Below are 25127 nucleotides of genomic sequence, written 5' to 3'. Positions count from 1 at the left end.
TCAAACCAGTCAATCCTAAAGGCAATCAGTCCTGAATATTCATTGGTAGAACTGATGCTGAAGCTGAAGGTTCAATACTTTGGCCACCTGATGTGAAGAAGTGACTCACTGGAAAAGACCCAGATGCTGGGAAATATTGAGGACAGGAGAAGAAGGGGACGACAGAGGATGAGATGGTTGGGTGGCATCACCGACTCAATGGACATAAGTTTGAGCAAGCTCCAGAGGGTGTGATGAACAGGGAAGACTAGCGTGCTGTGGTCCTTGGGGTCGTAAAGTGTGGGACATGACTGAGCGACTGGACTGAACTGTTAAGAGACCACTAGGACTATATCCAGCACCCTAATATTTGCATTTTATGGATCCCAGAAAGAATACAGAGAGAAAGGACCTGAGAAAATGTTGGAAGAGATAATAGCTGAAAACTTCCCTAATCTGAGAAAAGAAACAGTCACTGAAGTCCAGGAAGTACAGAGTCCCATACAGGATGAACCCAAAGAGGAACACATCAAGACATATTATAATCAAAATTACGAAAATTCAAGTTAAAGAGAGAATACTAAAATCAGCAAAGAAAATGCAACAAATAACATACGACGAAACTCCTAGAAAGCCATCAGCTGATTTTTCAGCAGAAACTCTGCAGGCCAGAAGGTAGTGGCATAATATATTTAAATTAATGAGAGGAAAAAACCTGTAATTGGGAATACTCTATCCAGCAAGCCCCTCATTTGGATTTTTTGGAGAAATCAAAAGTTTTACAGATAAGCAAAAGCTAAAAGAATACAGCACCACCAAACTAGTTTTACAACAAATGTTAAAGGGACTTCTCCAGACAAAAAAAAAGGCCACAACTAGAAACAAGAAAATTACAAGATGAAAGATTTCACCAGTAAAGGCAAAGAGACTAAAGGTAGGAAATTATCCATATACAAAACTAATACGGAGGGTAAAAGAAAAGTAATAAAATCTGTATCCATAGTAAGCAATTAAAGGATACACAAAGCAATCAGATGCAAAATATAAAAACAGTGATCATGAGGGGAGGAGAGTACAAATGCAAGATTTTTTTTAATGTATCTGAAGCTAAGATCAGCATCATGCAAATCAAAAATCTAGAGTAAATATATACACAAAGAAAAAGGAATTCAAACATAACACGAAAGACAGTCAAGTCACAAGATCAGTAGTGATCAAGTCACAAGAGAACACAAAAGGGGAAAAGATTTTTAAAAAGTCCAAAATAATTAACACAATAGCAACAAGAAATACATATTGATAATTACCTCAAATGTAAAATGCACTAAATGCTGGAACCAAAAGATATAGATTGGCTGAATAGATTAAAAAAAAAAATGCAAATCTCTGGCCAGGCTCACCAAGAAGAGAGGATCAAATTCAGCAAAATAAGAAATGAAAGAAGAGAAATAACAACTGATACAGCAGAAATACAAAAAAAGGAGAATAGCATGAACAATTATATGTCAAAAAATTGGGCAAGCTAGGAAAAAAAATAGGTTTCTAGAAACGTACAGTCCACCAAAATTGAATGAAGAAGAAATAGATAATCTGAACAGAACAATCACTAGACATGAAATAGAATCTGTAGTAAGAAAAAAAAAAAAACTGAACAAAAGTTCAGAACTGGATGACTTCACTGGAGAATTCCACCAAACATACAAAGAAGAATTTATACCAATCCTTCTCAAACTCTTCCAAAAGATTGAAGAGGAAGGAACACACCCATAGTCACTCTATGAAGCCCCCATCATCCTGATACCAAAACCAAAGACACTACCGAAAAGGAAATTACAGGCCAATATTGTAACGTTGTAATTACAATGGTAATACTGTAATTCACCAATATTGTTGATGAATATAGATGCAAGAATTCTCAATAAAATATTAGCAAACTAAATCCAACAACACATAGAAAGAATTATACACCATAGGTGTATAATGGCATTTATCCCAGGGTCAAAAAGTGATTCAACATATGCAAAATTAATGTGATACACCACATCAGCAAAAGGAAAGACAAACGCCACAAAAAATGAAAGACAAAAGACACACAGTCATCTAAATAAAGGCAGAAAAAGTATTTGATAAAATTCAACATTCCATTCATGATAACTCTTGCCAAAGTGCGTATAGAGGGAACATGTCTCAGCATAATAAAATCAATTTATGAAAAGCCCACAGTCAATGTAGTATTCAGTGAAAAGCTAAACGTATTCCTGCTAAAATCTGGAACAAGATCAGAATGCCCACTCTCACCACTTCTATTCAACATAGTATTGGAAGTCCTAGACACAGTAATCAGAAGACAAAGAAATAAAAGGTGTTTGAGTTACAAGGGAAGTGGTAGAATTGTCATTATATGCAGATGACATGTTACCATATATAGAAAACTGTAAAGACTCCACACAAAAACTGCTAGAACTGATAAACAAATTTGACAAGAAATTGTATTGGCAGGAACCAATACAATTCTGTAAAGCAATTACCCTTCAATTAAAACACAATTTTTTTAAAATTTTATTTTATTTAACTTTACAATATTGTATTGGTTTTGCCATATATCAAAATGAATCTGCCACAGGTATACATAATATTTTTATCAACAACAAATTCAGCAAGGTAGCAGGAAACAGACTAACATAGAGAAATCAGTTGCATTTCTTTATGCTGACAATGAAATACCAGAAAGAGAAAGCAAAAAGAACAATCTCCTTTTAAAAAACTTAGGGATAAACCTGACCAAGGAGGTGACTTATATGTTGAGAACTATAAAACATTGATAAAGGAAACTGATTCAAAACAAAAGGGAAGGATATCCCATGTTCTTGGATAAGACAAATTAATATAGTTAAAGTAGCCATACTACCCAAAGCAATCTATAGATTTAGTGCAATCCCTATCCAATCACCCATGACATTTTTCACAGAACTAGGAGAAATAATCCTAAAATTTATATGGAGCCACAAAGACCCAGAATTGCCAAATCAATCTTGAGGAAAAAAACAATAACAACAAAGCTAGAGGCATAGCCCCCCGGATTTCAGACAATACAACAATGGAATATATAGTAAGCAAAACAGTGTGGTACTGATACAAAAACAGACACATGGATCAATGGAACAGAATAGAGAGCCCAGAAATAGACCCAACACATTTATGGTCAGTTAATCTTCAACAGAGGAGGCAAGAATATACAATGGAGAAGAGACTCTTCAGCAAGTGGTGTTGGGAAAGCTAGACAGCCACAGGTAAGTCAATGAAGTTAGAACACACACACACAAACTCAAAATGGCTTAAAGATTCAAATATAAGACATGAAACCATAAAATTCCTTGAAGAGAACATCAGCAAAACATTCTCTGACATACATGATAGCAATGTTTTCTTAGGTTAGTCTCCCAAGGCAAAAGAAAAAGGAAAAGAAAAAAAAAAGTGGGACCTAATTAAACTTATAAGCTTTTGTCCAGCAAAGAATACCATAAACAAAATGAAAATACAACCTCTGGAATGGGAGAAAATATTTGCAAATGATGCAACCAACAAGGGGTTAATTTCCAAGTTATAAAAGCAGCTCAAAAAGCTCAATATCAAAAAACAAACAAACCAATCAAAAAATGGGCAGTATTTCTAAACAGACATTTCTTCAAATACATACAGATGGCCAATAGGCATGCAGAAAGATGCTCAATATTGCTACTTATTGCTTTTGAACTGTGGTGTTGGAGAAGACTCTTGAGAGTCCCTTGGACTGCAAGGAGATCCAACCAGTCCATCCTAAAGGAGACCAGTCCTGAGTGTTCATTGGAAGGACTGATGCTGAAGCTGAAACTCCAATACTTTGGCCACCTCATGCGAAGAGCTGACTCATTGGAAAAGACCCTGATGCTGGGAGGGATTAAGGGCAGGAGGAGAAGGGGACAACAGAGGATGAGATGGTGGGATGGCATCACTGACTAGATGGATGTGAGTTTGAGTGAACTCCGGGAGTTGGTGATGGACAGGGAGGCCTGGCGTGCTGCGATTCATGGGGTCACAGAGAGTCAGACACGACTGAGTAACTGAACTGAACTGAACTGATTGCTACTTATTGGGCTTCCCTGGTGGCTCAGATGGTAAAGAATCCACCTGCAATTCAGGAGACATGAGTTCAATCCCTGGGTTGGGAAGATCCCCTGGAGGAGGGCATGGCAACCCACTCCAGTATTCTTGCCTGGAGAACTCCCATGGACTGAGGAGCCTGGCATGCTACACTTCATGAAATCGCAAAGAGTTGGACACAACTGAGTGACTAATTGTTAGAGAAATGAAAATCAATGGGGTATCACCTCACACCAGTCAGAATGGCCATCATCAAAAAATAGCCAGTGCTGGGGAGGGTTTGGAGAAAAGAGAACCTTCTTACATTGCTGGCAGGAATGTAAATTGGTGCAGCCACTATGGAGAATAGCATGGAGGTTCTTTAAAAATAGAGTTGCCACATGATCTAGCAATTTCACTCCTGGGCACATATCTGGAAGCAACACTACTTACAATAGCTAAGACAAGGAAGCAGCCTAAATGTAAACAGAAAGATGAATGGATAAAGAATACATGATATGGACTTCCCAGGTAGTCCAGTGGTTAAGAATCCACCTGCCAATGCAGGGGACAAAGGTTCAATCCCTAGTCTGGTAAGATCCCACATGCTGCAAAGCAGCTAAGCTCACACTCCACAACAACTGAGGCAGAGCTCTAGAGCCTGTGAGCCGCAACTACTGAAGCTTAAGTGCCTAGAGCCTAAGAGAAGCCACAAGGAGAAGCTCACTGCAATGAAGAGTAGCCCCTGCTCACTGCAACTAGAAAAAGCCCTCATGCAGTGAAGACCCAGCATGGCCAATAAATAAATAAAAATTTATAAAGAAAATGTGGTAGCTGAGAGACTAGCATTGAAACATATACATTACTATATGTACATTTATATAGCCAGTGGGAATTTGCTATATGATGCAGGGAGCTCAAATCTGGTGTTCTGTGACAACTTAGAGGGGTGGGATGGGAGGGGAAGGAGGTTCAAGAGAGAAGGGACATATGTATACCTATGGTTGATTCATGTTTTTGTATGGCAGAAACCAACACAATATTGTAAAGCAATTATCCTCCAATTAAAAATAAATCAAAAGCAAAAAAATGTCATATATATATAGATACACACACAATGGAATATTCATCAGCCATAAAAAGGAATGAAATAAAGCTATTTGCAGCAACATGTATAGATCTATAGTTTAGTATACTAAGTGAAGTAAATCAAAGACAAATACCATATGATATCACTTATGTGTGAAATCTAAAAAAACATCATTCAAGTGAACTTATTTACAAAGCAGAAATAGACTCATACACATTAAAAAAAAAAACAAAAACAACTTACTATTACCAAAAGTTAAAGGGGCAGGTATGAGATAAATTAGGAGTTTGGGATTAGCAGACATACTGCTATATATAAAATAGATAAACAGCAAGGACCTATTGTATAGCTCAGGGAACTAAAGTCAATATCTTAATACTTATAATGGAAAAGAATTTGAAAAGATCTGTATTTTATATAGATACGCTGCTGCTGCTGCTAAGTCGCTTCAGTCGTGTCCGGCTCTGTGCGACCCCATGGATGGCAGCCCACCAGGCTCCCCCGTCCCCGGGATTCTCCAGGCAAGAACACTGGAGTGGGTTGCCATTTCCTTCTCCAATGTGTGAAAGTGAGGTCGCTCAGTTGTGTCCAACTGTTAGCGACCCCATGGACTGCAGCCCACCAGGCTCCTCTGTCCATGGGATTTCCAGGCAAGAGTACTGGAGTGGGGTGCCATTGCCTTCTCCATTATATAGATATAAGTATAACTAAATCACTTCACTGTACCTCTGAAACTAACACAACATTGTAAATCAACTATACATCAATAAAAAAAAAACAACAACAAAAAAAAACACTACTTCAGATCTCTCTTTGTACCTGTGAAGTGTTTTCTGAAGGGAACTTGGCAGCAGCTTCTTCAGCATCACAATTAAATTCTCAGTACTGCTGACAATGCCATCCTCCTAGCTCAGGTCTCAGGGGGCAGACATGGAGACAGCAGAGCTACGGTTATGGCCTTAGAAGTAGTGTTTAGGAGGGACCAGTTCCTAGTTTCATAGTTGGACTATCCATGCCGTATACATCATTCAAATCAGAGAGTATTAGGAGCTAGATTAAAAGTGGTAAACCTTCCTGGAGCATCAATCAATAAATATTTAAGACGAGAAAATCACTCACAGAACTTTAAAAATGAGTTTTATATTAAAGTAAATAACCTCGATTTAAAATAATAAAACCAACACTCAGGGAAATTTTTACTTGCATAGAGTCCCTGGTGAGGCTCCCAGGCCTACAGCATTCTTGTTCGGTTTCCTCTTCTATGATACTGGGCATTCCACATGGAAGAGTTTCTGAAGCACCAGCTCTCTAATTTTACCATTGAAAACCAAGATTATAATGTCAGCTTTTATTGGCACATTTGAGTTTAGTTATCACTGATCTTCAGACATGTGTTTTATTCTTTATAATTCTCTGACTTTCAGGGTATTAGAGCAGGAAAACAATGACTGTTACTTCTGTGGAGTCTTGATTACCCAGGCCCAGCTGTAAGCCCTATAGCTGTTTGCCTCTCTTAGTTCTCTCCTGCTGCCTGACTCAGCACTTTTTCTTCTCGCTGCTGCTGCTAAGTCGCTTCAGTCGTGTCCGACTCTGTGCGACTCCATAGACGGCAGCCCACCAGGCTCCGCCGTCCCTGGGATACTCCAGGCAAGAACACTGGAGTGGGTTGCCATTTCCTTCTCTAATGCATGAAAGTGAAAAGTGAAAGTGAAGTTGCTCAGTCGTGTCCGACTTTTAGCGACCCCATGGACTGCAGCCTACCAGGCTCCTCCGTCCATGGATTTTCCAGGCAAGAGTACTGGAGTGGGGTGCCATCGCCTTCTCCATTCTTCTCGCTAGTACTAGATTACGGTAGCTATTGCTTATAGAGTTGTTTGCTTGTTAATTCTATTTAATTTGTATAAGCCTCCTTTTCTATCCACTTGGTCTGTAACAAAGGAATTTTATCTGGGGGTAAATTATCCCTGATTTAATGTGGTCTTGATTATACCATCAGTCATGTACTCTCACCCACCTTACCCCCTGGCATCTTCCACCTTCATGCTTGACCACAGGTCAAAAATTGTTAACCAAATGGAGTCACATCAGGAAATACACTTGCAATAGTTTCTACTGCTGCTATAACAAGTTACCGGAAACTTAGTGGTTTAAAAAAAAAAATTAAACTTGTACTCTTACAGTTTTAGATGTGAGAGTCCAAGATGGTCTGATTCCATTGGATATTCTAGAGGAGAATCTGTTTCCTTGGCTTTTTCAGCTTCTATACACAACTTCTATTCCACGGCCTGCAGCTCCCGCCATTTTCAAAGCAAAACTCGATCTCCACTTCCAGCATCACTCACTCTGACTCTGACTCTTACTGCTTTCCTCATCTAAGAGTCCTTGTGATTACATCATTGGGTCCACCTGTATAATCCTGACTACGCTCCTCTCACAAGATCCTTAAATTACCCACTTCTGCAACATCCCTGTGGCCATGTAAAGTAACGAATTCACAGGTGAAAGACATGAGAATATGAATATCTTTGTGGACAGGGTCATTTCTCTGTATAATGCACCACCGTTTGGAAAAGTAATCCAGCCAAAGGTGGACATGTGACCTCAACAGGAAAATTAAGGCCTTCCCAGGGATTCTTATCAGATTGGGAGGAGAAGTTATTTTTCTAGGGAGTGGCTAATCTTTCAAAAATTACATGTGGCTGCAGGCTACTATCTTTATGATTGCATGGAGGAAGTTCATTGGCAGCAGGAGGGAAAGCAGCCAAGTAACTGAGAACTGCAGCCAAGGACAGGGCAAAAAAAGGGCAGTGATGATAATACTTGAACACCTATCCAGCTACACTTCAAATCAGACTCACGTAGTTTCCCAGGCTTAGGAACCAATAGGTTCTCTTTTTGCTTGAGCTACTTTGAACTGATTTTCTATACTAACACTTCCCCATATTTTTTCTTAAACAATGAGGAGAAGGATATGAGAGCCAACTCTTGTCCTGATTTTTCTACTCCTTTGAAGGGGTATGATCACTACGTTTGAATAAAACTGAGGTTGAAGCCGTCAAAATAAATCTTTATAAATATCATTAGGCTTTGTTTTCTTATATCTATACCAAACTACAACAGAGAATTAGAAGCTCATTATATTTTTAAAAATGAGTGTGACCAAAACTGAATAAGTTATTGAAATAATAAATTTCTTGACACTTTGCTGCCATTTTTTCATTTCCAAAAAGAAAGAAAAGAACGATTCTTTTTCATAAGAAGCCTAATGTTATTAGTTCCCTTGCCTAGAAGGAGGCAGGTGGATTGTGTTAGCAATTTTTTGTGTTTCATGCCTAGAAATCTTTGCTTTGAGAACTTAGGTCTATTATGGGATTATCATGGGTTTTTCCTGAAAGGATGCAGTATAAGGAAGCTGATGTTTAAAGGAAGAAGAGTGGTCTAACATCCAAGGCAGGCCATAGAATGGTGGATTACACTAGCCACATTCCTTCAAGAGGTAGAGGTTCTTCCCTTGAATTTGGGCTGGCCTTATGGATTATCTTGGCGGATAGAACATGGAGGAACACATATCTTGTCAGTTTCTGACCCAGCTCCTTTCAGGACTGTCAGCTTCTTATTACTCCTTCTTGGAAGCCTCCCTCTTTGGTTCCAACTACCGTGGAAGAAGCAAAACTGGACCACTGGATCAGAGGCCATGCAGAGAGTCCCTGAAGGAAGAGAGAAGACCATCTTGGACTTTAGTGCTCCCAGCTGAAATTGACTGCATGAATGTTCCCAGTCAACACCCCATGGAAGGAAGATGAGATTTTCCCACTAAGGTCTGCCCAGATTGAAAATCATGAGCAAATATCTGGTGGTATTTTAAGCTATTCAATTTAGGGGTTACTTGTTATGCTGGAAAAGATGAGTGAAACAGGTAGTATGCCTAAGACTGGGAATAAGGAATTGGTGGTAGGTAACATGGTGGCTGAGACTTGCATCTTGTTCTAACTCAACAATGAACTTTCTTCAATGTATCCTAGAAGTAACAGAACCTCATATTCAAGGATACTGCATGGTTATTGGGAAACTGAGCACTGAGTGCCAGGGATTAGGAGTCATGGAGGTTTCTGTGGCCACATTTGGTACAGAAGGAGAGGAATTAGATAGAGCGAATCTTCAGAAAAGTTCTTTAACAAGACATGTCCCCTCACCTTTTCTCCTTGCCGCCTGTCTGGAATTTAAATGCACCAAGTGGAGCTCCTGTAAGCCACCCAGGACCCTGAGACAATTTCATGAGTGAAACTTGTGCCCTAAAAATGGCAGAGCAGAAAACGGGAAGACTTTAGGGAATTAGAAGACCCGGTGGAGACTCCACATTTGGATTTCTTACTTTCAGATTTTTCTCACTTGATGAAGTAACTTTTATATGTCTTTCAGCCACTTTAAGTCCCAGTTAATGGGCAGCTGGAGGCTTTTCCTAACTGAAACATCCCACAGAATATCTGAGGTTATAATTCCCACAGACCTTAGTGAGTTATAGAATGAACCATATTGAACATGATTGAGGAAAGTAATGTTACGTTCCCCTACTTTTTCCCACAAAGGAGGTCATTTAGTACCAGGTCTCTGGAAAATAGTAGCATAAGAACCTATAGAGATGTTATAGCCAATTAGGTTTCTCCTACATAGATGCTGTGAGGAAAGCTTGGGATTTAAATGGAGTTTAGGTTGAATAAATTCTGGGTTTGAGTCCTAGCCCAGTGCCAACTGCTTGAACAGGTGATAGTAATCTCTTCAAACTTCAGTGTTCCTATATAAAAATTGGGATAAGGCACTTCATTGAGATTTGGGGAATGATTTAATGAGATACCTTATAAAACACAAATTATACTCCCTGACAGAACAGTCTGCAGTGGATGACAGTGTTCTAGACTGTGTGTAATGGAGAGAAAGGAGACTAATATAGACAGAAAAAAAGTAAGAGCAGAGGGATATCAGTGTCATGCATCAAGAGAAGAAGGCTGAAATATGAAAATGATTTTCAAAACTCTGCTTCCTGCAGATCTTCATCCTCCCGTGGAGCAGAGCAAGGAGATTCCAGTTAGCAGGTTAATAAATCAGCTACTAAACCAAACATCTAGCTATATGCCCAAGATCTGAAAACAAAACAAAAGCTCAAACCTGGGCAGTTGTAAAGAAAGCAGGTCAGTACTAGTAAAGAATTCAGTCCCAGGACTTCCCTGGTGACACAGTGGATGGAAATCCACCTGCCAATGTAGGGAACACAGGTCCTGGAAGATTCCACATGCCACCGAGCAACTAAACCTGTGCCTACTGAAGCCTGCAGGCTCTAGGGCATTCAAGCCACAACTACTGAGCCCACATGCTGCACCTCCTGAAGCCCGCACACCTAGAGCGTGTGCTCCACAACAAGAGAAGCGCAATCAAAGGCCTGCACACCACAATGAGGAATAACCCCTGCTCTTCAAAACTAGAGAAAGCCCTCAAGCACTGCAATGAAGACCCAGTGCAACCATTAAAAAAAAAAATTCAGTTTCAGTTATTCCTTCAGCAAATATCAACTGAGCACTTTCAGTGTTCCCAGCCCTGGGGATATAGTGGAGAGGACAGACCAAGCACATGCCCTGCAGAAACTTCTATCTTGGCTGCAGAGGGAGGCAATACACCCATAGATTAGAGCACTACAGTCAGGCACTGAGGTATACGTTGAGGAAACTCCAAGCAGGTGAAGAGATGGAGAGGGATAAGGTAGGAGGGGTGCTTTTTAAAAACAGGCTTTTACGGTCTAAAACAGTATTTACAAGTATTAAATACATAAGGCTAAAATTTTCTCTATTACTTTATCTTCAAATGATCACAGGTATTGTTTGAAGGAGAGGTGCTGATCAATTATTTTCTTCTCTATGGCAAGATAACAAATCAGGTCCCAAATACTTATTCTAGCACTTACTGGGTGCCCTTGGACTAGTTACATGATCTCTCCAAGCCTTGGCTTTCTTAACTGTAATATGAGACCATAGTATCTACTTCACGAGGTTTGTGGAAAGACCAAATTAAAACATTAAGGTATGTGAACTGCTGGGCATACTCTCAGACCTCAAGGAATAGTTGTTCCTTTCTCTTTTTTGGGGGTAGAGTTTATCCAAAAGAAAGTGATTCAAACTAAAGCCATACAGATCATTTGTGGAAAGACAAGAATTCTTGATTGTTGGGGTGGAGACTTTGAAATTGAGCTTTTGATGGCACTTGTGGGTTTCTGAGAGTTTGAAGGGACCAGCACTTTCGTATCCTTTAATTAGAATAGAGACAATGGGCTGGGCTCAGTCATGCCATCTCATTCTTTCCAGCTCTGGGGTTCTAAACTTGGCTTACTTGGCTTCTGCCCTTACTTTGGCAGAAATCAGAGGTCCCTAGATATAAGTTCACCGACTTTTGCAGGCCCATCTGCATTATGACTATCTGGGAACTTGTAAGAACAGATCCCCTGGTCTCAGGTCTAGATATTTTAATTCCGTAGATTAGGGTGTGGGGTCTGGAAATCTCACTGAGTTACTTTGTATCGAATTTTGTTTTAGGCTATTCATTCACTTATAATGAAAATAGCTATTTCCTCCAAGTCCCCTGTGTAATCATTGCTTTACATCTGTCAAAGGAAAACAATAAAAAGCCACAGTGATACTTTCTTAACATAACCTAACATTTTTCCTATAAAACTTTCTACATTTGTGTTCATCTGTTTACTGTTTATCTAAAGACAGACTCCCAAGAACAAATTCACATTTTTTGCTGCCATCTTCAGTGAATACTTTTCTAGACACTTTTATGAATATTAGCTTTGAAAGTAACAAAACCTTACTACATTTAGCCAGACATTTAAAATTCATATTTAAGGACACTAGAAACATGAACTTTTAGTAACTACCATTAATACAATTGGATAAATAACACCAGGGGGAAAAGCTGAATCTCTACCTCACACTGTTCACTGCTATAAATTTCAAATGGACCAGAAGTTTAAATGTAAAACAACAAAATCATACTATTACTAAAAAAAAACACAATAATAAATTTCTTTACAATATTTGAATGGGGAAGCTCTTTTCTATGATTCAAATTTCAGACTCCCTAAAAGATTAAAGTAAAAATCAAAAATTCTTCATGGAAAAACAATTCACCAGAAATATATGAAAACACAAAACAACAAACAAGGAAAGAGCTCTTCAGCTCATAGTACAAATGAGAACATCCCGAATATAGAGAGGACTCCTTTAAATGACAAGTCATAACTAATTTTTTAAAATTATAGAAAGAGAAATATAAATGGTCCCTAAAACTTATGAAGAGAGGTTCAAAATCCCTCATAATCAAAGAAATACAAGTTAAAACTGTATTAAGATACCATTTGTCACCTATCGGATTGATAAAAATCTTAAGTTTGCCTTCAGGTACGTGCGTATGTTGCTAGTGGGAATGTAAACTGGTACAACTCCTTGGAGAATAATTCAACACTAACGATCAAAGAGACACTGATGTATAGAACAGGCTTATGGACTCTGTGGGAGAGGGAGAGGGTGGCAAGATTTGGGAGAATGGCATTGAAACATGTGAAATGTCATGTATGAAACGAGATGCCAGTCCAGGTTCAATGCACGATGCTGGATGCTTGGGACTGGTGCACTGGGATGACCCAGAGGGATGGTATGGGGAGGGAGGAGGGAGGAGGGTTCAGGATGGATTTTCTTTTAAAAAAAAAAAAAAGTGGATCAAATGGGATATTAAAAAAAAAAAGAAAGAAAAAAAAAAAAAGTAGATGCAGTTTGGAATTGGAAGGATGTTTAATTGGGTAGAAGCCGTAGTTCTTAAAAAATTCCAATGTGAATATTTTCAAAGAAGTAGGATCCACGAACCTATATTTTCAGTGTTTCTATACAAGATAAATGCATGACAATCCTAAAAAAAAAAAAAAAAAATTACAACTGCATTTACCCTTTGATTTGGCAAGCCCACCTTTGGGTATTTGTCTTAATAGAAATTTTTTCCCTTGCAAGATGATATATGTTTGAAGTTTTTGGTTCCACCACTGTGTGCTGAAACAGGTCAAACATCCAACAAGGGAGGATAGTTAAACATCTCATGTACATTCAAACAATGGAATACTTTGCCACTATAAACATGCGATGCCATTCACAGAAGTGGAAATCCTCCAAGATATGTGGTTCCACAAAGACGGCAAGGCCCAGAGCAGTGTGTCTAGGTTCACTTTTCTGTAGGAAAGGGGGGAAAAAAAAGTACACATCCCTATGACCTTGTATTTGAATGAAAAATCTTTGGAATAAATGAGAAACTAATAAAATGATTGAGGATGTGGGAGCAAACTGGATTCGGGCATGGGTGGGTTTTTCATTTGTTTGTTTTGCAATCACTATATGACCAACAGTTTATTTGAAAGAAAGATATCTAACAATAGTTTTTAATTTTTTTTTTTTTTTTTGGCCTTGCTGCGTAGCTTGTGGGACCTTATTTCCCCAATCAGGGATCCAACTTGGGCCAATGGCAGTGAAAGCCCAAGTCTTTAGTTTTTAAATCTGGTTCTAATGATGGAATAGACTTTTCATTGTAATCCTTTGTATACAATTTTGTTTTATGAACAGATGACTGTATTACCTATCTAAAAAATAAAATAAAATTTTAAAGCCTCTATGAAAAAGAAAGAATATGCAGATTTCCTATGGATAATTAGTGTTTTAAATAAAAATAACATTTTGCTCAAACTGAAGTGAGGAAACTACAGACTGTCCAACACCAAACACAAGAGGAAAACTTGCCAAGCAAATTGTGTAGTAAACAGGAAACTCCAGCTATATTTTTCCAAAGTGAGAGTGGACCAGACATGAAGCATGAGTGGTGCAAGATTTTCTTTCCTGAGAGAGAGAGAAATTCATTCAGTGTAATGTTATTACAAAAAGACTCAAAACCACAAAGAGATGTTACTAGTCCTCACCTGTGTACTTTGGCTGCAAGTAACAAAAAGCCTCACAGTCCCATAACCAGGAGGAAGCAGGCCTCTGACATTGCTTCAGAGACTCAATAAAGACTCAAAATTGCTTCCAAAGCCCCAGACGTGAACAGATATAAACATAAGCCCCTTCAAGGGGGATAAAAAGGAGGCAATGAATGCCAGCCACTGTTTGTACAAGGAAAAAAAAAACTTTGCCTAAATACCCCGACATAGTTCTTTCTTGCCTTGTTGGCTTAACTGTGTCACACAGCCATTCCTAAATGCAAGGGGGTGGGGGTGGAAAAGTAGGTATTTAGTTTGCCAGCTTTCATGGCAGGAGCAAAAACGGTGAAGAGCAGATATTGAGGGCTGGCTTACCTAACAAATAACATCCAATTAACTGTGAAGGACAGACCACCTGGTGGTCACTGCGTTGTGTCTGACTCTCTGTGACCCCTTGGACTGTAGCCCACTAGGCTCCTCTATCCATAGGATTTCCCAGGCAAGAATACTGGAGTGGGTAGCCCTTCCCTTCTCTAGGGGATCTTCCTGACTCAGGTATCGAATCTGCATTCCTGCATTGGCAGGTAGATTCTCTACCACTGTGCCATCAGGAAAGCTCACATTAGAAGAGGGTGAAACACAAAGACAGAAATATAGATCAATGGAACAAAATAGAAAGTCCAGAGATAAATCCACGCACATATGGACACCTTATCTTTGACAAAGGAGGCAAGAATATACAGTGGAGAAAAGACAATCTCTTTAACAAGTGGTGCTGGGAAAACTGGTCAACCACTTGTAAAAGAATGAAACTAGAACACTTTCTAACACCATACACAAAAATAAACTCAAAATGGATTAAAGATCTACATGTAAGACCAGAAACTTTAAAACTCCTAGAGGAGAACATAGGCAAAACACTCTCCGACATACATCACAGCAGGATCCTCTATGACCCACCTCCCAGAATATTGGAAATAAAAGCAAAAATAAACAAATGGGACCTAATTAAACTTAAAAACTTCTGCACAACAAAGGAAACTATAAGCAAGGTGAAAAGACACCCTTCAGAATGGGAGAAAATAATAGCAAATGAAGCAACTGACAAACAACTAATCTCAAAAATATACAAGCAACTCCTACAGCTCAATTCCAGAAAAATAAATGACCCAATCAAAAAATGGGCCAAAGAACTAAATAGACATTTCTCCAAAGAAGACATACAGATAGCTAACAAACATATGAAAAGATGCTCAACATCACTCATTATCAGAGAAATGCAAATAAAAACCACTATGAGGTACCATTTCACGCCAGTCAGAATGGCTGTGATCCAAAAGTCTATAAGCAATAAATGCTGGAGAGGGTATGGAGAAAAGGGAACCCTCTTACACTGTTGGTGGGAATGCAAACTAGTACAGCCACTATGGAGAACAGTGTGGAGATTCCTTAAAAAACTGGAAATAGAACTGCCTTATGATCCAGCAATCCCACTGCTGGGCATACACACTGAGGAAACCAGAATTGAAAGAGACACATGTACCCCAATGTTCATCGCAGCACTGTTTATAATAGCCAGGACATGGAAGCAACCTAGATGTCCATCAGCAGATGAATGGATAAGAAAGCAGTGGTACATATACACAATGGAGTATTACTCAGCCATTAAAAAGAATACATTTGAATCAGTTCTAATGAGATGGATGAAACTGGAGCCTATTATACAGAGTGAAGAAAGCCAGAAAGAAAAACACCAATACAGTATACTAACGCATATATATGGAATTTAGAAAGATGATAATGATAACCCTGTGTACGAGACAGCAAAAGAGACACTGATGTATAGAACAGTCTTTTGGACTCTGTGGGAGAGGGAGAGGGTGGGATGATTTGGGAGAATGGCATTGAAACACGTATAATATCATATATGGAATGAGTCTCCAGTCCAGGTTCGATGCACGATACTGGATGCTTGGGGCTGGTGCACTGGGACAACCCAGAGGGATGGTATGGGGAGGGAGGAGGGAGGAGGGTTCAGAATGGGGAACACATGTATACCTGTGGAGGATTCATTTCGATGTTTGGCAAAACCAATACAATATTGTAAAGTTTAAAAATAAAATAAAATAATTAAAAAAAAAACTCTCAAAAAAAAAAAAAAAAAGAGGGTGAAACAAAAGATTTCTTTGAATTTCCTGGACTTTTCTATCTTTCAGGAATTGCCTAGCTGTCTGTGCCTCTGTAAAATGTAGTGCCCCTCATGCTGCATGCATGCTATTGTTTCAGTCATGTCTGACTCTTTGTGATCCCATGCACTGTAGCCCACCAGCCTCCTCTGTCCATGGGATTCTCCAGGCAAGAATACTGGAATGGGTTGCCATTCCCTTCAGTGCCCCTTACAGGAATAGTATTCAACCCCCATGCTCATATTAGTTACTATTATATTGTAAACTTTAAAAATGGTTATAAGTAAGCTCTTCACAAACCTGAGAAAATCTCTTCACTGAATGCTCTAATGGTCAAATGACACATTCTTTAAGAAATCTCCTGGGACTTCCCTGGTCCGGGGGCTGAGACTCTGCACTCCCAATGTATGGGGGCCTTGTCCAATCCTGGGTCAGGGAACTAGATCCCACATGCTGTAACTAAAGATCCCACATGCCACAACTAAGACCCACTGCAGTCAAATAAATACATATTAAAAGAAAAGCAATCTCCTAACAAGCCTGTCTGGCTTGGATTACTTAGACTATTTCAGTACATTTGGTAGTTTGTAAGGCAGTTCTGATCACTTGACAATTAAAGATTTTCATATGACCTTTCAGTCCTATGAAATAATTAGTAAGCCAAGTCTTGTAAAGTGGAAGAGAATACTTTTAATTGAGAAACACAATTTTAATAAGGTGTCCATCTGCCATTACACACAGAACATGCCCTTATCTCCAACTGATTTATAATGCACTAAAGTGAAAATGAAAGTTGCTCAGTTGTGTCCAACCCTTTGCAATCTCATGGATAGCCTCTCCCTTCTCCAGGGGATCTTCTCAACCCAGGGATCAAACCCAGGTCTCCTGCATTGCAGGCGGATTCTTTACCACTGAGCCACAAGGGAAGCCTATAATGCATTAAAGCACAATATAAATATTTCCTCTATTAAAATTCTATGTTGATCACTCTTTGATGACCAGCTTTTTCAAGAAATATACAACACTTAACATTGCACAACCATTCAGCAAATTGAAATTTATAGTAATCTGGTGCAGGTGGCATTTTAATGTCATGATTACCATGATGGAATTTTGGGTTTGATGGTTTCTTGCAACACTTCCTTCCAGTTCCAGCTAATGTTCTGTGATTCTATGGTTTTTCATTTTTGAATATGACCTATGATTTATTGAAATTTAGTTTGCTGGATTTCATTTAATCTTAAGTTCAGGTCTATAAGACCCGTTTTTGGAGTAACAAGGTGTCCAACCCCAATATTTACCTGATTTCTGACTCTTGAACTCCCTACTAGAAGGGACAGCTTTCTCACGTCATCTTTAGAAAGTTGGTTAAATGTTGATTCCTTTGGAAGAGTTAATACCTAACCTTAACAAGAAAAAGCCTTGGTCCTCCTGGTAATGGCGTGAGGGTGAGATTCAAGAAGAGAGACATCAAAAAGGTGGAAAGAGGCCTTGATGGGCATTCTTCACTCATTTAAACACATACTTCTTAAGGGAAGGACAATTATCTGCTTAGAATTTACAAAGTCTGTCTATTCATTTACTCATTTAAAATACTTATCGAGCCACTGTTACGTAACAGACAATGGTGTAGAAAGAAAGGTTAGTACTGAAGATTAGACGATAGAGGGCTCAGCAAATTATTTTACAATGTTTTTAGAGGTGAAAGAAACTGATACTTTAATAACATTTGCACAGATATCCCATACCTAAAGCAGATGCTGTCTGGCGAGCATGTGTGGTAGACTCATGCCCCTTATTCCAGCTGCTCTCCTCACTCTCTGAAGTCTTTCTAGGGTGTACCTGGCACATTTTTTCTAGAGGGACTGAGATAAGCATCCGCACTAAGTGGTCTCCCTTCTGAAAATCTGCCGCTTCCAGCTTGACTGTTTCACATCAAGGCACCTACTGTCCACTTAGTGCCCTGATCACAGACATTGACAGTCAGCCTCAGGATTCTTGCAGTGGCTGTGATGTTCCCAGGGGAGGATGGGGAGAGGGTGGAGCCATCCTATCTCACACCAGGGTGGCAAACTGAAGCATTTACAGCAGCACATGCAGACAAAGCATTTAAATGAAGTGACACAGTGGGGACCAAGGTGAACTGTGCCGCACATGCTCCATCCAAAGAATGCATCAACTCAGGTTCATGGCTTCCCAGATGTTCACATGTTTCAGAGAAGCCAGAAATTTATGTTCTTATCCTAATAACTAACTCAACTCTTTAGCATTTTGAGAGTCAAACAAAATAAGTCTGTGGGCTGGCTGAAAGTTTGAAATTTCAGATTTAAACCTTTCTCACTTTCAACTTCCCCAAGCATCTTACTCACTGATGAAGATTATGTGTTTTTTTTTTTAATGTTTCTTCCATATGTTTCTCATAGATCAATATGCATGTTGCACAATATCGTAAAGCAATTATCTTCGAATTGAAAATAAATGCATTTAAAAAAACATAAAAATATGCATGTTGCATCATAGAAGAGGTGTACCCAGTTGCTCAGTCATGTCCAGCTCTTTGTGATCCCATGGACTGTAGCCCTCCAGGCTACTCCATCCATGGCATTTTCCCTGCAAGGTTACTGGAATGGGTACCCATTTCCTCCCCCATCATAGAAAAGGAGTGAGAGATAAATAATAAAGGGATCCAAACATAAATACCATCTTATGAGATTCACTAGTAATAGTTACAATAGTACAATTAAATAGTGTGCACTGTTACACTCATTAAAATGTTGAGATCCAGTCACTTACTATATAACCTTTGGTAAGCTATTTAACTTCTCTGTTTCAATTTCCTAGTCTGTAAAATGGGGATACACAAGTATCCACCTTGAAAGGTTGTTGAAGCTTAAATGAGATCATGTATGTAAAATATCATGAAGAATTCATGATACCTTCTGTTGAGGTTATGAGCAGGACTCAAAACAGCACCTCTCTTCACTGCCCAGGTTCTGAGCTAGTTAAAATATAATAAAGTTAGTCCACGAAGAACTAAGATATCAGCATTAACAAAGATGAGGACTAAGTTGCTAGACGCAACTTGGTTGGACCAACAAAATGGGCTTGCTAACTTCTTCCCATTCTTGACCTTGGAAGAATCTATCTGAGGGAAGTTGTATTTCACGGGAGCAGGGGTACTAACTCTGAACAGAAGACAGAACCCAGGGTACTAACTGCCCCTGGTCCAGATGCAGAGGAAAGGCAACAGGCTTAGTGTCTTTGTTCCTTCCCACTTTTGACATGTTAGCTTCGTCTAACTGAGAAATGTTGACCAATGGCTATTATGATAGCCACCGATAGCTCTCCACCTCCAAGAAGAGTTCAGAGAGTGAGACAGAAAGTTAGGGGTATTGAGGGGAAATTCTGCTCAAGGAGTGGGGAAGAAGCAATTTCCTAAGATTTACTAACTGTTCCATAAGTGGTATCTATTATTATTGATACATGAAACACTGACAATTTTTAGTTTGATAGCCTTTCTATTAATTGCAAGATGAACCCTGCCAAAATGTACTTACTGTGTCCCCAAACTGGAATCTGGCAAACTGTATTCTGTATGATGCTAACAGAGAGCTGGGAAAACTGGATTCCAAACTCAAGTAATTTTGGAAAAATATAGATTAAAGGACAAAATAGATTTCTTCACCACAGAACAACTTAGTCTTTTCTATGCTAATGTGCTTTTGACATGCTGATAAATGTATGTAATGAAACCCTCTATTTCAAACTTATTTTGTGCTAGTGCATTTCTCTCCTAGCATATGTATTAGCATTTTAGGAACAGTGTTCTGTGGTTGATAGTTAGGGAAAGGCTAATTTAGATTAATTTTAAATCAATCGATTTATCTAAATACTCAGGGAAAACAACATTAACCATTGTATATTGTGTATGTCAACTTACCACGGTCTTAGACCAAACATAATGAACAAATGGAAAGCAAAGAAAAATACATTTTATAACAAACTCCTGCCTTAAAACTATTGCTTTGTGTTTTCTGACCCAGAAAGGCAAATAAAAGTGGTTAAGCTAATTATTTGTTGTAGTTTAGTCACTAAGTTGTGTCCAACTCTTTTGTGACCCGATGGACTGTAGCCTGCCAGGCTCCTCTGTCCATGGGATTTGCCAAGCAAGAATACTGGAATGGGTTACCATTTCCTTCTCCAGGGGATCTTCCCAACCCAGGGATCACATCCATGTCTCCTGTATTGGCAGGCAGATTCTTTACCACTGAGCCACCAGGAAGTCCAATTGTCTGTTAGGCAATGGTTTATTCTTTTGTTCAGTTTGGCTTGCCAATGGTCTTTGTCATTGCCAAATAGACCCTCCTTCCTGAAAGTGTTATGGTTTCTGCATATGGGCCACAATATACACTGTTGGGAAGGAGGAAGGAACTGAATAGTAGGGCCCATAAAACTCAGTTGTCTGGGAACTCTGCTCAATGTTAGGTGGCAATCTGGATGGGAGGGAATTTGGAGGAGAATGAATACGTGTAATGTATGACCAAATCCCTTTGCTGTCCTCCTGAAACTATCACAACAATGTTAATCAGCTATACTCCTATATAAAATTTTTTTTAAATTTAGGTTTCTGATAAGAGCAAAATATTCTTAAAACACTGGTTTTAACCTGGAAGTCTGTTGCTTTCTGAAGGTTTCTTTATAATATTAAAAAAATTAGAAGCCATATGCTTCTCTTTCTTTTATCATTCTAGTTCCCAAATGTTACATTAAAATTTGTCTAAACATTTAACTCTGAGTATGTCTGACTTCATTCAACTAATTTATTCCAGTTTGGACTTGGCAGGTATAGGGGTCTAGCCAGTTTCTCAACTATGGACAATTGTTCTTGTAGTTTATTTGTATGACACTATTTTAGCTGAGATGTTCTCATTAATTTAAAAAAAAACGCAGCAACAGATACTTACGGAGTGTGTGCCAAACACATTATTTCATTTTATCTCAACAAATGTCTTCTGAAATAGGTACAATTATTTTGCCCATTTCACAGATGGGGACTGGGGCTTATAGAGAGCTGAATAGTTCCTGAGGTCACGCAGTCTTTATAATATGAGTGGTGGCTTGATGGGAACTCAGGTTGTCTGGACCATACTCTACCCTTAACCACCATGTCCCGTTTAAGAGTACTTGGAGATACAGTTCTTAAAACCCATCAGGGCTTCAAGGTCTTTGCTGAGTCATAAATTTGTGTGAATACAAACTTATTTTCTTTACTGTTCACATGAATGAGTCTGTATTTGGTAACTCCCAGGGCTCTCTCAATAATTTAAAAGCTAAAATGTTCAAACTGTCCTGGGAGGGAAAGATTAATAGGAACAAAGTGTTAGCCAATGATGCCTAATTAGGCCAGTGTGAGGAGCTGAGTAAGAAATGAAAAAGACAAGTTAAGTTACAGATGGGTTGCGACTAGGATGAAAGGGGAGATTGTGTTCCCAAAGCCTGAAGTAGAAATGAATGCAAAGCACAGCAAAAATTCATACCCCTTAGGAACTCTGAGGACACTTTACAACTGAGGCCACCGTGAAATAATAGCAGTCAAAATGCTAAGGCCTCAGATACCTGAACACTGCTTTCGAAATATTGCCACAAACTATGATTTATTGTACATAGGCATTTTTGAAGATATGTCAAAACTTATGCTTTATCCGATTCGAATTCTGAAAGGGCACATGATCACAAATGAGGATAAATTACCTCTTCACAGGCAGAAATACTCTCATTTTCATTTAGATATGTTGGAGTTTGTGTTTTTTCCCTCTTTCTGTTGTTACAGCTTGAGCAATGTTCTATCATGTGAAACAGAATTGGCTCTGTGCAAGCATCTGGAAGAATATTAAAGCCACATTTCAGCCTGGTATGGCATGTTGCTTACTTTGAGGGTGGGGCTGGGGTGAATTGTAGTTCATGGTTTTAATAATCAAATACTCAGAGATGAATATCAAATCTGATCTAGAAAGAACATCAAATTATGCTCTCCCATTCTCCTTTCCCCCTTTCCATCCCTCCCCATTGAGCTTAAAGATTTTCAAGTAACTTTTTCCTGAGTTTCTACCAAAGTTTCTATATGAAATGCTAACACACCTGAAAGAGAGTCCTTGCCTCCACAGGACAGTCACATGGAGTATCCAACTACACATCAAGTATCTATCACATGAAGGAGAGCCATAGCAAGGGCTTTAATGGAGAAATGAAATGTGATGAAATCCAGTGTAGGTAAAGTTTACATCAGCCTGAGGGTATCAGAGAAGATATCACAGAGAAAGAGACATCTGAGCTTGGGTTAAACAGTAAGCAAGAATGTGACTAGTAGAAAAAATATTAGGTAAGAATTTCAAGCTTCCAAGTAGCTTAAATCAAAAAGGAGGGATTTGCATGTAAAGGTTTTGTTCCCAGCTAAAGGTGCACAATTGTAATTGGAGAAAAAAAATGCAGCTGCATTTATTTCAGTCTGCAGTCAATTAGTTTTCAACCCTTGGGTTAAAGATCAAAAGGTATAAGACCACAGTCAACAAACCTTTCTATCACTCACTGCTTTTTTTTTTTTTTTACCTTTTTCTTAAAAGATGAGCAGATAATTAGATACCTGAGGAATCTTAACAAAAAAGATAAAGGCTAAAACACACACACACAAATAGACAACTTGAGGAAACCAAAACTATGCATAAATGTGAGAACATAGAAAGGAAAATTACCATTAATATTCTTAGAGAGATAAGAGAGGATATTATGTCCTTGAAATGTGAGCAAGATGCTATTATTAAAGGACCATTAAAAAAAAACCCTCAGAAATATTTGCAGCCAACTAATCCAACTGTGCTCTTTTCCTTTGGGGGGGCCCATTATGCAATGGCCTCAAACAGCAGCCTCCTCAGTGGTGTATGCAGCCTATTGCCTGTATCAGTTTCCTTATGGGACCTTGGGAACAAGCCTTTCCAGTGGACATTCATGCCTGATTGCATGCTGTCCCAAATCTAGGCTCCAGACAAGTATGTGTCTTTGGAAAGCCCTAGGGTACAGTGGCCACGGTCCACATTGGCCAAGTCATCATGTCCATCCGTACCAAGCTGCAGAACAAGGAGCATGTGATCAAGGACCTCTGCAAGGCCAAGTTCAAGTCTTCTGGCCACCAGAAGATCCACAGCTCCAAGAAGTGGGGATTTACTAAGTTTAATGTGAATGAATTTGAAAATATGATGGGAGCAAAGCAGTTCATCTCAGATGGCTCTGGTGTCAAATAAATCCTTAATCGTGGCCCCTGCACAAATGGTGGGCCCTGCACTCATGAGAGCCTTGGCTCTGTCCCCTCCTTACTCATGTCCACCAATAAATCCTACTTTCCTGTCAAAAACAAAAAAACTCAGAAACAAAAAAAAGTGATAACAGATATAAGAAAAGTATAAAATTAATATTATAAAGTAGAGAACGGCAGACTATAAATTTGTTAGGGCTGCCATAACAAAGTATCACAGACTGGGTGTCTTAAAGTGAAAGTAAAGTGGCTCAGTTGTGTCTGACTCTTAGTGACCCCATGGACTGCAGCCTACCAGGCTCCTCCGTCCATGGGATTTTCCAGGCAAGAGTACTCGGGTGGGTTGCCAGTGTCTTAAACAACAGAAATTTATTTTCTTAGTTCTAAAGGCTAGAAGTTGAAGATCAAAGTATAAGCAGATTTGGTTTCTTCTGAGGCCTCTCTCTTCAACTTGTTAGTGGCCACCTTCATGTTCACATGGCATTCTCTGTGTGTGTGTGTGTGTGTGTGTGTGTGTATTCTATCTTCCTCTTTTTATAAGGGCACCAGTCATATTGGATTAGGTCCCACCCTAATGACCTCATTTTAACTTGATTATTTCTGTAAAGACTTTATCTTCAAATACACTCTAAGGTACTGGCAGATAGGACTTTAACTTATGAATGTGGGGGAACGCAATTCAGCCTGTTATATAGACCAAAAAGACTTAGAAACAGAAAACTGGAAAGAAGAGTAAAGAATAGTGGAGGATGGGTCAAGAAAATCCAACACCTGAAAAATATGAACTCTGGAATAAAAGCAGAGGAAAACCAGAGAAGAATAAAGCCTTTAATAAAAAAAAAATTAAGACAATTTCTCAGAATTATAATACTCAAGTTTCAAGATTAAAAGTTTCTAGGAATATGCAAGAAAATAGATGAAGACAGATCCACACCAAGGCAATTATTTTAAAAAAATTAAAAATATGGGGACAGAGGGAAGATCCTATAGAAATCTAGAGGGAAAAATACAGGTTGTATACAAAATGGTAGGAATCAGAACACCTTCAGAATTATCAAAACCAACATTGAGAGATAGCGTAGCAATGTCTTCAAAAATTTAGAGAAAAAATTATTTCTGAGTATGAATTCTACATTAGACAAATAAGTCAAATGGAGAGCAGAATGAAAGCATCACCAATAAGAAACATCTCAAAATTTTATCTTTTAAATACTCTTTCTCAGAGCTTCACCAAAATTAGAAAGTAAACAAAGAAAGATACAGATAGAATAGTGGTTCTCGTTCACAGCTGCCCACTGGAGTCAACCAGGATGCTTTAAGAAATACTGGCGGGGGCGGGGGGCCATCTCCAAAAGTTCTGAAGCAATTGGTCTGAATGGGGCCTGGGCCTTTTAAATTTCCCTCAGATGATTTTTATGTACATCCAAAGTGGATATGGATGAA

The 25127-nt window shown here is 38.9% G+C and overlaps 1 long non-coding RNA gene and 1 other non-coding gene across 4 annotated transcripts in view; one reads left to right on the top strand and one right to left on the bottom strand.

Moving 5' to 3' along the window:
* The window catches only part of LOC147379360 (uncharacterized), a 139207-nt gene extending 131469 nt beyond the window's left edge, over positions 1–7738 (bottom strand). For all 3 annotated transcript variants that reach the window (XR_015133101.1, XR_015133110.1, XR_015133120.1), the window contains exon 1: positions 7367–7738. This is a non-coding gene — a long non-coding RNA (uncharacterized LOC147379360). The remainder of the gene's footprint in view (positions 1–7366) is intronic.
* A 15489-nt stretch (positions 7739–23227) lies between these two features.
* LOC147379359 (small nucleolar RNA SNORA70) lies at positions 23228–23363 on the top strand. Its single transcript, XR_015135333.1, has one exon. It is a non-coding gene; the product is annotated as a small nucleolar RNA SNORA70 (small nucleolar RNA).
* The last annotated feature ends 1764 nt before the right edge of the window (positions 23364–25127 follow it).

Source organism: Bos grunniens, chromosome 1 (genome assembly GCF_055505025.1).
Source record: "Bos grunniens cultivar Pamir isolate PY7600 chromosome 1, Bosgru_T2T1.0, whole genome shotgun sequence".
Taxonomy (NCBI): Eukaryota; Metazoa; Chordata; class Mammalia; order Artiodactyla; family Bovidae; genus Bos; species Bos grunniens.
Note: the sequence above shows the minus strand (reverse complement) of the source record. Positions and strands in the feature narration are given on the sequence as shown.